We start from the raw sequence: 15,682 nt of genomic DNA, 5'->3' as shown, positions 1-15,682 counted from the left end.
GTACTAGTAATTACTATTTTTCTATTATTTAGCCGACAAATTGGAGTGATTGTGTTTTAATATAAAATTACTAAACTAATTTAACTAAAAACACAATAGAGAGTGAAATGGGTAGATAATCGAAGATAACCAATGAGATAGACAATACCCAGGAAAGAATCCACCTAGACTTCACCTATTATTATGAATTTGAATTAAACGATTTATTTACTTGTGTCTTGATCCATAGAAATCCCTAAATTATGTTAATATCTCTTTCAAGAGTAAAAACACCTAACTCTAGGTTGATTAACTGAAATCTCTTTTTAACTAAAACCACTATTATCACATTAACTCGATCTATGGATTCCCCTATTAGATTTGACTATAATTCGGTAGATTTATGTTGTCCTATTCCTAGGATTGCATGCAACTCCACTCAATTATGCTGGATTTACTCATAAACAAAGACTTTTACTCCCCTGAAATAAGCACATTAAACATTAATTAATATCCTGGAAGTATCAAAGTAAGAAATAAGCATACATAATTGAGAATAAGAATAAAGTATTTATCATGTTCATCTTTCCTAGTTATCTAGGGAATTAGTTCATAATACTGAATGAGATTATCTCAAATTCAAAATAACCACAAGTCATAAAGAAACTCAATAAAACTTTGAAAGAAATTAAAAGGAGATCTTTGATCTTGATGGAAATCCACTTTCGATTTGATTTCGATGGTGTTCTTCAAGTGTTTTCTTTGATCTTCTCTGGTTGCCCCATTATGTCTTCTTCTAATGGGTATTTATAGACTTTAGAATGCTCAGAAAGCCTAAAATTTGAGTTTTTCCACGTATTTGGGAAGTAGGGTGTGAAATCGACACAGGCTGGCACATGGGCGTGTGTCCAGCCCATGTGGCTCACACAGGTGTGTGCCCTAACCCGTGTGGAAATGCTCGGGTCGTGTGGCTCCTGAAAATAGCTCTATTTGTCTGATTTTGGCTCATTTTTCACTCCTTTTGCTCCCAATGCTCTCCTAAGTATATAAACATGAATTTAAAGGATTAGGAGCATCAAATTCACTAATTTGCATAATTAATTATCCAAAAACGCATTAAGAATGAGATTATAATATGTTACTTTTATAGCTTATCAAATATCCCCACACTTAAGCGTTTGCTTGTCTTCAAGCAAAATCCTCAACTCACATTAAAATTTAATATTTCTTAACTTGTAATTCCCATCAATAATATCTCAAAATAATTCACAAATAGTCATACATTGGCAATTCAACTAAAAGAGTACTAAAGTCTCAAACAATCCAAGCTAACATTTTTAAACACGAAAACATAGGTGTCTAACCTTATCTAAGTAAGTACCTTTAATTCAAAATTGAAAAGAATCGACATCCTCACTAAAGATTCACTCAAATCCCTCAAAGTGTTTAATCACTCAAATCACTCAAAGTGTTTAAGGTTCACGAATAAGCATTCAATAGTCAAACAAGAAAGGTCATTACCATAGGCTTGCATGAAAATTAAATCTCCACCACTATAAAATGAGATGATAGACAAATCAAAAGTTCTTTAAGAGGTTGTAATGGGGCTTATGTTAAGGGTATGGATAAAGGCCAAAAAAGTTAGTTATAATAAAGATTGAATTGATAAATTACCAAACTAGAAAAATAAACAAGTACTGAATTAAAAATAATTACATCAATTGAGAACTATTCAAGAATAAAAATGAGCTTCTTTTCAAAATATGAATTTAACTGTTCAAGCTTAATCAACATAGAACTAAATAAATAATCAATACTTTTTTCAATTTTCTTTTTTATTTATTTATCTATAACAATAAAAAAATAATTCAGCAAATCAAATAGAAGACCATAGATAAGCAACTAACCAAATCAAATCTCGACAAAAAGGGAGTCAATAAAGCGGGAAAAAGTTTCAACGAACAAAAAATGAGTTATGGGTTAACATAAATGGGTAAATCAAGAGACAGTGTGTTAGGTTCGACGGGGTTCACTAAGGGTTAACTATGAAAGTAGGCTTTTTATGGGATAAGTGAGTTAAAACCTAGGTGCCTTTATCATTTCAGTATATCAAATCAAAGGTGTGGTCTCGACATGCATAATCGAAGCAAGTTCTAGAATAACAAATCAGGTTGATACACTCATAACCAATAATAAAATGAGCAAGAAAAATGTATGCTCTAAAGGCTCAAAATCTCAAAAAAAATCATGGTTTTTGATGTCAAACTTGCAAATCTGAAACTTCAAGATAACACTTCAATTTAGGGAAACAACTTAAAAATTTTTAATTTTTGAAAAATAACTTATCATACTTGATTATCTACAAATTAATCTAAAATGCATCAACAAAAATTCCAAATCGACAAAAAATCATTCTAATGGAAGTATGAGAAAATTACTTAAATGCAAGACATAATTCAGGGTATAAATAACCTCCCAACACTTAAGATGTACACTGTCTTCAATGTACAAATAGATATAATCACAGTATAAGTAGAATATCATAAGAGAGTGAGAAAACTAAAACTGCCATGAATATTGGAAGAAATTACCAGAATGGTGAAAAGCGGAATTGGAGACAAATCTAGATGTAGTGCATGATTCCGAGCAATCTAATAAGAAAATAAACACAAAAAGTGAAGAAGATTAAAATGTTACGAACTCAATGAGAAACAACCATAAAAATAAAAATATAGTTCAAAAGATAAGAAACGAAATAAGATTAAGAAAATAACAATAAAAGAACTAAAAATAACAATAAACATAAACATAAACATAAAATAAGAAGAAAAAGAAAAAGAAAAAAAAGAAAAAGAAAAAAAAAAGAAAAAGGAACAAATAAACTCAATGGTCCTTATCGTTAGAAGCGTGAGTGTCATGAGTCGTCAATGCTAAAGAGGAGATATAGAGATGCGTCAATACTGTTGAACCTTTGAAAGTAGTGTTGCTCGAAGCGAGTGAACTGCTCGGAGAGGTCCTCTGAGGTACCAGCAGAAGAAATAGGACGGTGACTCGAAGGTGGAGGAGGAGGTGGGTCTTCGTGGTGGAAGGAGACATCATTAGTGAAGTCTTCAAGCTCATCCTGGTGGTCAAAACTAGATAATCGGTACTAAAAAGGATCCACTCCACGAAGTCACTCGATATGGATTATGCTCGATATTCCCTATGGGAACATTTGGCCGACGAGTGTAAGTGAGGAGGACTGCTCTGGTCTGTCAGGAGACTGAACTGTCGAGCAAGTGGAGTCACATAAGGCTTAAACAGATAGGACTCTTCCTGTGCAGTCTGTCTGATGGCGAAAGGTGAGAGCAATGAAGTAGGCTAAATAAAAAATATGCCCTGTGGCCATGCTCCATAGAAAATATGCATCGATGGTACTAACGACTTTGGTGCTCTCTCTCCTACCGGTAAATGTGTGAACCAAGATGGCATGAATATACTGTAAGGCTAGAGGAAGAGAGGTCCCCTTCAAGCACTCGTGTCATAAGGTCTCGTACTCGCCGTAAGGTCTACCCAACAAAGAGATGGCGAGGAGTGGATGTGTCAATATAATCGGAGAAATTTTTCCGCACTCATGAACTCTTTAGTGTATACTCCCAAAGTAGTGTTGAACTCAGGGACACTCATATGTCGGGCTAGGCCACTGAGTCTGAAGGTGCCTAGCTTATCATGGGTCGTCATCACATGCTGTAGAGTAAATATCGAATAGAACTCCAAAGTCAGCTCCATGTATGTGGGCTCGATAATAGAGAACAATCGGTCTCACGGGGTGTAACACTTCTTACCCGTACCCAAGACCAAGACAAAGTACAAGGCATTACTGGACACATACTCAGACATTTTGGAAAGATAAGTCATAAAATTTATTTTACAAATTCAAACCAATTGAAAAAAATCATATTATCTCCATTATGGACCTATGAGGTCCAAATCATACATTAAAAATGATCCGGGACAAAACTGAAAACTAAGAAAATTTTATAAAAATTCCTAAGGTCAAGCCTCACACGCCCATGTGTAAGCATCGGACATGCCCGTGTGCTTGGGGACACACCCGTGCCCCTCACCCATGTTGAATTTTAGGATTTATTTTCTATTTCAAACCGTCAGGGGTTTCACATGGCCAAGCACACACCCGTGTACTTGGCCTGTGTCCCTCACACGGCCTAGATACGCCCGTGTCATCACTCGCGTCCAAAAACTCGGATGTTCTATTTATAATGTCATCATTCATTTTAAGGCACACAGCCAAGGCACACGTCCATATGCTAGGCCGTGTCCTCCACACAGTTGAGACACACGGTAGTGTCTCTTCCCGTGTGTTTACTACCAAGCAAAATGACCTAAAATTTTTAGGTGTAGGGGACACACGACTAGGCAACATGCCTATGAGGGCCGACCGTGTGTCAGACACGGCCTAGACACATGCCCGTGTGTCGACCTGTGTGGACCTTGTAGGGTTATTTTCCAAGCCTTTGGTCAACATCAACAACCATGCACACTTATAAACTTAAATGGTATTTAACATGACCTAATTATTCTCTTAAACAACCTTGGCACAACTCATTACGTGTTAACCTCATCTCATAGGTTTAGTACATGCTAAATTATCCTTTTCGTATTAGGGATTAACATATCACATTTTACACTTTACACTTAGGCCTTATTATAACCACATACCATTATATGCTATATCCACTCTCAAATTATTAGGTCCCATTTCATGCATCCATCCATGATAAACCTCATTATCATATTTCATGAAACATTTAAACATAAACATGCATCATTATTAGGTTTACAACCTACATCGATATGAGCCATATCTCATGGCCATATACAAAAGAATAAGTATACCATTTAAGCCCTTACACGGCTAGCCAAATGACACGTATAACAAAATAACCAAAAACCCTATACATGCCATTAAACAAAATAAAAGTATCTATATACCAAAGCGGAACAAGTCGATAGTGTGTTGATTCTCCAACTGTCCTCTAATCTTCACGAGTCCACTAGCTTGGTAAGACAAAGAAAAGAGAAGGGGGTAAGCATTTATATGCTTAATAAGTCTGAATAACTAGAAATTAAACTTACCAGTTAAATTAGCATACAACCATATTAGACAATGATTCCAACAAGCATGAAATAGTTTCCCTATCACATGCACTCAATCATCAAGTTAGTCTCATAACAATGCATCATATCATTGGTCTTAGATGAGCTCATCAATTTAATATTTCCATTCTCTATTTCTCATGTTAATCTCATTGAATTCCTCAAAAATCTCGATGGATAGCCCATTTACTGTCAAGTCATACAAGTGATCATTCCAAATGAGCACTCCCACGAACCTTACATCTTACGACGGGATTACCAGTCCAGGCTAAATCCTCTATAGTAATAACTCATAGAGCCATGTCGAGATTACCAATCTAGGCTAAATCCATTTTAACAGAAATTGCTCTCATAAGCTCGGATCTAAATTGCCAATCCAGGCTAAATTCAGTCCTTAATCGGATTACCCGTCCGGGCTAAATCCTTAAGCACCCATATTCTTTGAGAGGCTCGATCACTCAAGGAACACCTGTCTGGGCTAGATCCTTTCTATTTTGAGATTATCGAATTACCCGTCTGGGCTAAATCCTTTTCTGCAACACATGTAGGATCTCAAGTCATGTAAGCCATAATTTATCCATCAGATTTCTCTTTTTATTTCATCCGGGACATTTATCATCTTTTCATTTACACTAGCACATTTCATGGATTATCATGCAATGAATATCTAAATTTTCATACATTCAAGAACAAGCATTATAAGTATATTAAGGGCTTACTTTGGGTTATACAAACTTACCTGGTAGTCGTTTAAGACTCATGTCTAGGTTATTCTGAAACCTTTTGTTTTCCACGGTCGACCTCCGAAATTGGTTCCTCGGGGTCTATATCAATAAAATTAGATTATTAATGCATCACATTATTCATTTTAGGCCTAAAAACTCACCTCCAGGAAAAATGACCATTTTACCCCTAACCTTTCACAATATTTACAATTTAGTCCTAAGTCTCGTATAATGAAATGCATGTAATTCCTTGGCTACCTAAGCCTAACTGAACATTATTCACACTTATAGCATCCCATGTTTTACCTTAATTCCATATTTTCTACCCACTTTTACAACTTTTACAATTTAGTCCTTTAAGCCATTTTCATGAAAAACCATTTAGTAAAAGTTGTTTACCATCCTTTAAACTCTCATATTCCTTCATAAACCATCAAAACACAAACATCTCATGCATGGATAATTTTCTAAACATGAACCTTAGCATGAGATATGGGTAGAAATAGAAAGAACATGTTACGAGGATCTCAAAAATACGAAGAAGATTAAAAACAGGGCTAGGATTGACTTACTATCAAGCTTGAAATGTTGGAAAACCCTAGCTATGGAGACCGTTAGAATTTCAGCAACATGAAGAAGAGAATGAGCTGATTTTAGCTTGCTTTTTCCCTTTTTATTTAGTTTATACCAAATGACCAAAATGCACTTCCTTATTAAAATTCCAAAATTTTCCATGCATGCCCATTTTTGTCCAAAAACTTAGAAGTTGGGTAAATTACTCTTTAGGGACCTCTAATTAATATTCCAAAGAAATTTCATACAAATTGCTTCTAGAACCCAAGTTTTGCTATTTATTCAAATTGGTCCTTAATTTCTAATTGGACACCTTACACATAGAATTTCTTCATGAAACTTTAACACATGCTCATTCTCATATCCTAAACCTCATAATGATCATAAAATAACTATTTTAACGTCAAATTTGTGGTCCCAAAACCACTATTCTGACTAGGGCTTAATTCGAGATGTTACACGGGGCTATAGCAATGATGGAGCAGACATGATCAGCTAACTGGACCTGCTCCAAAGCAACCCAATTAATACATCGGCCTAAATTGAGTGGCCTCAGGTGAATAAGCTGATATAAGTTCTCCTGGGGACCTTGAGGAAAGTGGATATACGGATGGCGGGCCTTGGCTGAAGGGCCCTAGGAGGAGGTTGCGCCCAGTGTCTTTCGCTTTTTTGAAGCAGGGACGATGACCTTATACCTACTGCGTGTGTTCGTCATGGTGTGCCTGAAAAACTAAATAATCCAATATGACAATAAGAGTCATCCTATGATGCGCATCAAAATCCAAACAGCCGAAAATAGAAAATCTACTCCTAAAACACTATTTACCAATATCAATCATGCAAAAATAATAATGAAGAAAAATAAAAGGAAGAAAGAAAATGGAATACTAAAATGACAATAAAAATAAAATACCAGTAATAATCAAGATAAGTAAAATAAGAGCACATAATAATGAGAAGAATAAAAGAATAGAAAACCTAAGTCGAATATTAAGAACAATGACAATATTAATAGGAACAGAAGAAAATAATTCAAAGTAACAAACCAAGGACTAATAAGAATAATAACTATAATAATCTAAAACAGAACATAGAGAATAATAAACCATTTAAACTAAGAAAAGTAAGAAACTTAAAAATAATGATAATAATAACAAGAATAATAATAATGTCTAACCTAAGCAAACTGTACCATATAGGAATCAAAGTAGTAATAACAAAAAATTATTATAAGTAATAAAACAAAAAGAGCAGGAAAAATATAATCAAATGATAAAATTATTAAATAACGTAATTAAATAAATGAAATAATCATAAATAGAATAATAGAATAAATAAATAAATAAAAATAAAATAGGAAAATGGGGAAAAAATTTGACTGAGGGGCATTGGGTGGGCATGCGGTGGAGGACAGTGCGGGGGTTGTGCATGGTGGGAGGGTGGTAGGTCAGCGACGATGTAAGGAGAGAGGAGCCTGGGTGCGGTCGGTGGGATGAGTGGCATAGGGGTGGCGCGTGTACGAGAGGGTGGAAGATGTGTGGTGCGAGGGGATGGTGGTCAGAGCAAGGGAGAGCGGCGAAGGATAGGGGTTGGTCAGGGCTATGAGGGCGATGATGTGAGGGGGTGAAGGTTGCGGTATGATGACGAGGGAAAGAGGGTGAGGGTAGTGCGGTTCGAATGGGGTGGTTGATGGGATGAAGGGGAAAAGGCTGTGTTATCGATAGAAAGAGAAAGAAGGAGGGAAAAATGGTGACAAAATGGGGGTAATGGTAGCCAGAAAGGGGTGGGGCTGTAGAGATCGGCGGCTAGGGTTTTGGTGCTTGGGGGATTAGAAAGAAGAAGGCAAAACTAGAAAAAAGAAAGAGGGCTAGGGTTTTAAGGGTGACACGATTGTGTGAGGCCCGTGTTAGTCCGCACGACTATGTCACACGTTCGTGTGAACACTTACTAGGCCATGTACGATAAAAAAATCAACCTAGTCTTCACACAGCCTTAGACACGCTCGTATGTCCAGGCTATGTGCGACACGATCGTGTGTGATCTCCTTCACCTCTCCTACACCTTTGTGAGAGCCCACATGCTTGTATGGCTCATCCGTGTCTTGCACACAAACGTGTCTCTTGCCCGTGTAACTCTCTGACTTCGAATAAAATTTAAAAAATTAGTTCTAGGGTTCACATGGCCTAGGACACGCCCATGTGTCCAAGCTGTGTGGACTATTTTAAATAGTTTATCGTCAAATTTTTGAAAAATTAAGGCCTAGTATCCACACAGTTAAGGACATGCCTGTGTGTCTAGACCACGTGGGTCACATGGCCATGTCACCAGGCTGTGTAACTCACTGTCGAACCCTTTATTGAGCAAACGACCTAGGAAACACCCGTGTGTCCAGACAGTGTGGGTCAAAAACATTTTTTTTAAATTTAAAAATTAATTAGTTTTAAAAATAATATGAAATAAAATTAAGATAATTAGTAGAAGTTAGACATTTGTGTTGCCTCCCGAGAAGTGCTTATTTAGAGTCTAAGCTCGACTTACCTTGTGCACACTGTTACGATGGTTTGTGAAGCAGAAGCTCCTTTCTATCATTTCTAAAATCGTTACCACTATAAAGTTTGAGTCAATTTCTATTTTCTTTGAATGTGCCATATGCTGGATGGGTTACCTCTATAGTACCGTATAGGAAAACGATTTGTACTACAAATGGACCAGACCATCTTGATTTTAGCTTTCCGGGAAACAACTTGAGCTTTGAATTGTATGAAAGGATAAGATCCCCAACTGTGAATTGTTTGGGCTGCTTCAAATGAGCATTGTAGCGTCGCTTTGTCACTTTTTTATATAGTCTCGAGTTCTCATAAGCATTCGCTCACCACTCATCTCACTCATTTAGCTGCATCAATCTTCTCTCACCTGCAAGTTTAAGGTCGTAGTTTAGAAATTTTATTGCTTAGAATGCTTTGTGCTCGAGTTCGAGCGGTAAATGACTACTCTTTCTATATACAAGTAAGTAAAGAGATATTCCTATGGGTGTTTTATATGCAATTCTATAAGCCCATAAAGCGTCATCCACTTTTAATGACCAATCCTTTCTATTTGACTCTACAGTTTTTTCTAGGATGCGTTTGAGTTCTCAATTCGCAACTTCAACTTGCCCACTAGTTTATTGAATTGGGTGTTACAAAAATGGGTACCCTTATCACTAATAATCACTTTAGGTGTTCTAAATCGAGAAATGCGCTTCTTAAGAAATCGAACTACCACTCTAGCATCATTAGTAGGTAAAGCTTAGGCTTCTACCCATTTTGACATATAATCAATTGCTACTAGAATGTACTTGTTACCAAAAGAGCTAGGAAATGGGCCCATGAAGTCAATGCCCCAGACGTCAAAAATTTCATATGAAAGCATATAAGTTTGAGGCATTTATTACGTTTAGAAATATTGCTTGTTCTCTAGCATTTATCACAAGAAGCAACATACCTATTAGCGTTCTGAAATAGTGTAGGCCAATAAAAACCTTATTCAAGTGTTTTATATGTTGTCCTAATCCCATTGTAATGTCCTTCTATCGATCATGAGTGACATAGTTCCAATATCTTACTCGCTTCTGATTTTGTAACACACCTTCGATTTACTTGATCTATACATACACGAAAAAGAAAAGGGTCCTCCCAAAAATAATTTTTCACATCGGCAAAGAATTGCTTCTTTTGATGATGTGTCAACCCTTTTGGTAGGATGTTAGTAGCCAAGTAATTCGCGATATCTGCAAACCAAGGGACTTCAGAATCGGTTATAACCAAGAGTTGTTCCTCAGGAAACGAGTCATTATCTAGTTCTCATTAAGCTCCTTGAGATGTGGATTCTCTAGTCTGGAAAGGTGCTCTGTTACAAGATTTTCAGCTCCTTTCTTATCCCAGATTTCCAAATCGAACTCCTGCAATAATAAAATCCACCTTATAAGTCGAGGTTTTGCATTTAATTTAGTCAGAAGATAGTGAAGAGCTGAATGGTCAATGTAAACAACGACTTTAGATAATATATGGTCTAAATTTATTGAATGCAAGAACCACAACTAGCAATTCTTTTTCTATAGTAATGTAATTTTCTTGTGCATATGTCAAATTCTTGCTAGCATAATAGATTGCCTGAAAATGCTTGTCTCTTTGCTATCCAAGAACTGCACCTACTGCAAAATCACTCACATCACACAATAGTTCAATGGGTAAATTCCAATCTGGTGCAACCACAATCGGGGAGTTAATTAATTTTTCCTTAAGAGTATTAAATGCTTCTAAGCATTCTTGACTAAAATCGAATGGCACATCTTTTTCAAGAAAATTAGTTAAAGGCTTAGCTACTTTAGAAAAATCTTTAACAAACCTTCTATAGAATCCAACATGTCCTAAAAAGCTTTGAATAGCCTTAACTGAACTAAGGGGAGGTAACTTTTCGATGGTTTAAATTTTTGCTGTATCAACCTCAATCCCTTTACTAGAAATATTATGGCCCAACACAATCCCTTCTCAAACCATGAAGTGACATTTTTCCTAATTAAGCACAAGGTTTGTGTAACACCCCTTACCCATGTCCGACGCCGGGACAGGGTACGAGGCATTACCGAACTTAAACATAACCAATCATACAAAACTAGGCCATAAAATTTCATCCAATTTAAAACCATTCATGTATATGCATATCGTCCCTATTACGGGCTTAAGAGGCCCAAAACATACATTGGAGGTGGTTCAGGACTAAGCCGAGAACTTTGGAAAACTCAAAAAATTTGTCATCAAAACAGGGGTCATACGCCTGTGTGGCTTAGGACACGCCCGTGTGGGTAGGCCATGTGGTCACACACGCCCGTGTCCTCAGCCCGTGTAACTCTCTGTTTATGATGTCATGCACAATTTGGGGTCACATGACCAAGTCACACACCCATGTCCCGCGGCCGTATCCTTTACAGGGCTGAGACACACGGCCGTGTCTCTGCTCGTGTGGCCAAGAAAATGGATATTTAGCATACCATTTGCCACCCTCATTTGCACAATCACATACACTCTTTCAATGGCACTTAACATGGAACAATTAAGCTACCAACACAACCATAATCAAGGCTTAAACATATCAAAATAATTATTTACTGTTCATAACAAAACTTTCCACTTGAGTCATAGTAACTAAATTATTTATATCTTGAGCTACAGAACTCTAAATTAAGATCCGCTTGATTTTTTCGAAACTAGACTAAAATATTTTCCTACCATAAATTTTTTGGGATTTATGGTTTAGCCAATAAGTACAGTTAATTCTTCAAATTCATCTCTATTATGTTATTTGATAGTTTCGACCTTTCTTCACTTAAAATTAATTATATCTTAGTACGATTCGGATGATGTTCCCATTTGTTTCTATTAAAAATAGACTCACTAAGAAATTAAATATATAAATTCTAACCCTAAAGTATTTTTATATAATTTTTAATGATTTTCCAAAGTTAGAATAGGGGAACATGAACTCGTTCTGACATTGTCTAATAAAAATTCAAATATCTCATAAAATGAAATTCTTTTGCTTACACCGTTTCTTCTATGTAAAACTAGACTCAATAGGATTTAATTTTATATTTTATTCAACCTCTAATTTGATTTCCACAATTTTTGGTGATTTGTTCAAAATTATACTACTGCTGCTGTCCAAAACTGTTTTAATGCTAATTTTACTCTTTCATGATTCGCTTGTACTAACTTTCATTAACATACCATTATAAACCACATCACACAATGACATTGGCATAGGCATATGAGTAATTAATATACTTGCAACCCATTAGCCAATATAAGCCAATTTATATGGCTACATACCAAATTAAATACTTATTCATTACAAGCCAATACATTTGGCCATATCATAATGACACATACACAAAATGACTAAGTCCCTATACATGCCATAGACTTAACATATGTACATTCACTTATACCCCAAATGATAGCTCAATAGTGTGATAGAATCTCCGATGATCTCCAACCCGAGCTAGCTGAATAAACATATAAGAGGTGGGAAAGAAGGTGGGGTAAGCTTCATCGCTTAGTAAGTCCATATGAAAATAATAGCAACTCGTACCAATCATATACCATGTCTAACAATATAAACACAAGTTAACATAAAGTGGCTATGAATCTCAAGTTGTAATGAAATCAATTCCCAATGCTTATTCTTTTGATTTACCAACATAATTTCACATAACTTGACTTAATCTAGCAACAATAATATCTCCAATCAATTTGGCCAACAAGCCTTTTTTATAAGCATCAATCAACTTAACCATGTATTTATACATCTTACACATAAACCAATAATCACAAGGTTAAATCAAAGTTACTTTCATAGTGATCATGATCTCATAATATTGATAAACGGCAGATTATACATGTTTATACCCCAAATACTTAGTATATTTATGGATGTTTATTACTAGATTTGTGGATTTTGGTGCTCTTAATCCGGTTATTTCATGTTTTGTACTCAGGAGAGCACCAAGAGTCGAGATGATCCACGAGCGAGATCGGCGACGTGATAGACAGATGGACGACATACAGGCCATGATGCAGCAGCTGTGCCAGCACTTCCACATCGCTACTCCAACACCACCACCTGAGGGCCCCACCGACGAGGATCATTGAATCCTCCTATTTTATTTTATTTATTCTTATTCTTATTTTATTTTATTTTTATTTTTCTTTTGACTTTTATTTTCATTTCAATTTTATTTTATTTTGAAAGACATATCTATATTAGTAAATTTTACTTTTTCCAATTTCTGGTATTTCTAACAAGTAATTCTACTACGCTCTCTTCCATAACAACTTTTAATAAGCTCTTCATGATTCTACAGACTTCCAAGCAAAGCTGCTAGGAATATTTTACGGAATGAGGAAACAAACGGGAAACAATACTTCACTATTACCATGTTCAACTACCCAATTTCTTCATCTAGCCAAGAACAATGGCAGCTACCACTTTCCACGAACATTTCATCCTCAGAATCAAGCTCCGCATCCATATAACAGGGAGTTTCACCTCCCTTTCTCTTATGATTTTCTTTATTCTGAGTAATCTATCTCTGTACATTGAGGGCAATGTACATCTTAAGTGTGTGTGGGGGGGGGGGGAGGGGTGAACATGAAACCTAACTTTTTGCATTATTCTCAAATCCCTAAATTTGGTCTTGTGCTTAAGTGATTTTCTCATAATATTGATAGAATGAATTTTGATTGATCTATAATTATTGTTGATATGTTGTGGATTAGACGAAGGGAATTATGCATGATTATTTGATTATAGGACCTTAAAGAATCGAGCATGATAAGTTGATATTTTGAGAACTAAAATTTTTTAGATTATTTTCCTAAATTGAGGTATTATCTTGAAATTTTAAGTATACAGGAATGACATCAAAAACCCAAATTTTTGGTGAGATTTTTGAGCCTTTTGAGCATTTAGCTTTCTTTCTTGCTCACTTCTTTTGTGGTTTGAGTGTGTCAACATTGAACTGTTATTCTAGAACTTGCTTCGATTATACATATCAAGATCACACGTATGATTTGATATACTGAGATGATAAAGACACTTAGGATTTAACCTATTTACTCCAAAAAAAACCTTCCCACTTAATTAAAACCTTAGTGAAACCCTTGGAGCCTACTAACCTTTTTTCATTGATTAACCCTCATTATTAACCCATTATTGTTGAAATCCTCCTACTGAATTTGACCCTTTTTATCGAGATTGAATTTAATATTGTTACGTCGCTATGTTCACCATTTTTTGTTACTGAATCATGAAGTATGATTTCTATATTGTATTGACTTGATTTGTTCTTAAAAAAAAACTCAGTATTGTATTGTAATTCTCAGCAAGCTTAAGTTGTCATGAACTCATGTAATCTAGTTCTAGATATTTGTTTGTGGTTTAGTAATTAAGTTTTTGATAGTGGGGTAATATATTGAAATTATCTCGATTCTAACCTTTCTTTTCAGCTTGTATCCATACTTATAACCTAAACCCCGTTACAACCATGCAAAGACCTTTTGATTAGTGTATCATATCATTTACAAGTGGTGGAGATTTGATTTTCATGCAAGCCTATGGTAATAACTTTTCATGTTAGATAATCGAGTGCCTAATCTTGAACCTTAAACACTTTGAGTGATTTGAGTGAATCTTTAGTGAGGATGTCATCTCTTGTATATTTAGGACTAAAGTTAATTACTTAGAGGAAGGAGATTACCTATGATTTTATTATCAAAATATTCGATTTAGATTGTTTGAGGCTTTTAATGCCCCTATAGTTGAATTCTCACTGTATGATTTTTTGTGGAATAACTTGTAACGTTATCAGTAATGATTATGTGATTAAGAAGAATGAATTCTAGCACTAAATGAGAATTTTTCTTGAGGACAAGCAAATGCTTAAGTATGGGGGTATTTGATAAACGCCAGATTATACATGTTTATACCCTAAATACTTAGCATATTTATGGATGTTTATTACTATATTTGTGGATTTTGGTGCTCTTAATCTGCTTATTTCATGTTTTGTACTCAGGAGAGCACCAAGAGTCGAAAGGAGCCAAAAATGAGCTAAAAAGGGACAAAACAGGCCAAATTGAGAATATGACACTGCCTAAGCCTTGCCACACGGGCATCTCACACGCCTGTGGCCTTCGGGGGTGTCGACCAAGGTTTTCACGATTTACACAGCCTGGCCATTGAGCCCACACAGTCGTGTGCAATTCAACGGATCGAACACGACCTGGTAATCACATCACACGGCCGTGGCAAACGGGCGTGTCCCTTTTTTAAAGAATTGTATTTCACACGGAAAAGTGTACTTAGAGAGGAAGAAAGCCAATCCAAAGCCTATATAAACACCCTAAGTGTGATGTAGAAAGAGGCTGCTCTTTCCAGAACTTTTCTGGAATACAGTAGCACACGCCGGGAATTACTTGAAGAAAGCCAGACTATCCATCTCAAAAGCCGGAGCTACTCCAAGACTGAATATCTCTCACAGAATTCCTTTAGGGGTTTTAGAGTTTTCTTTATGTTTTGTTAGTTTCATACTTTTGAGATGTACTCTTATTTTATTATGAACTAAACCCCTTAGATACCTAAGGGGGATAAAACCTATGATGGATCTTGTTATTATTATCTGAACTGTATGATAAATACTTGATTTGTTC

This window comes from Gossypium arboreum, chromosome 11 (genome assembly GCF_025698485.1).
Source record: "Gossypium arboreum isolate Shixiya-1 chromosome 11, ASM2569848v2, whole genome shotgun sequence".
Lineage (NCBI taxonomy): Eukaryota > Viridiplantae > Streptophyta > Magnoliopsida > Malvales > Malvaceae > Gossypium > Gossypium arboreum.
Note: the sequence above shows the minus strand (reverse complement) of the source record.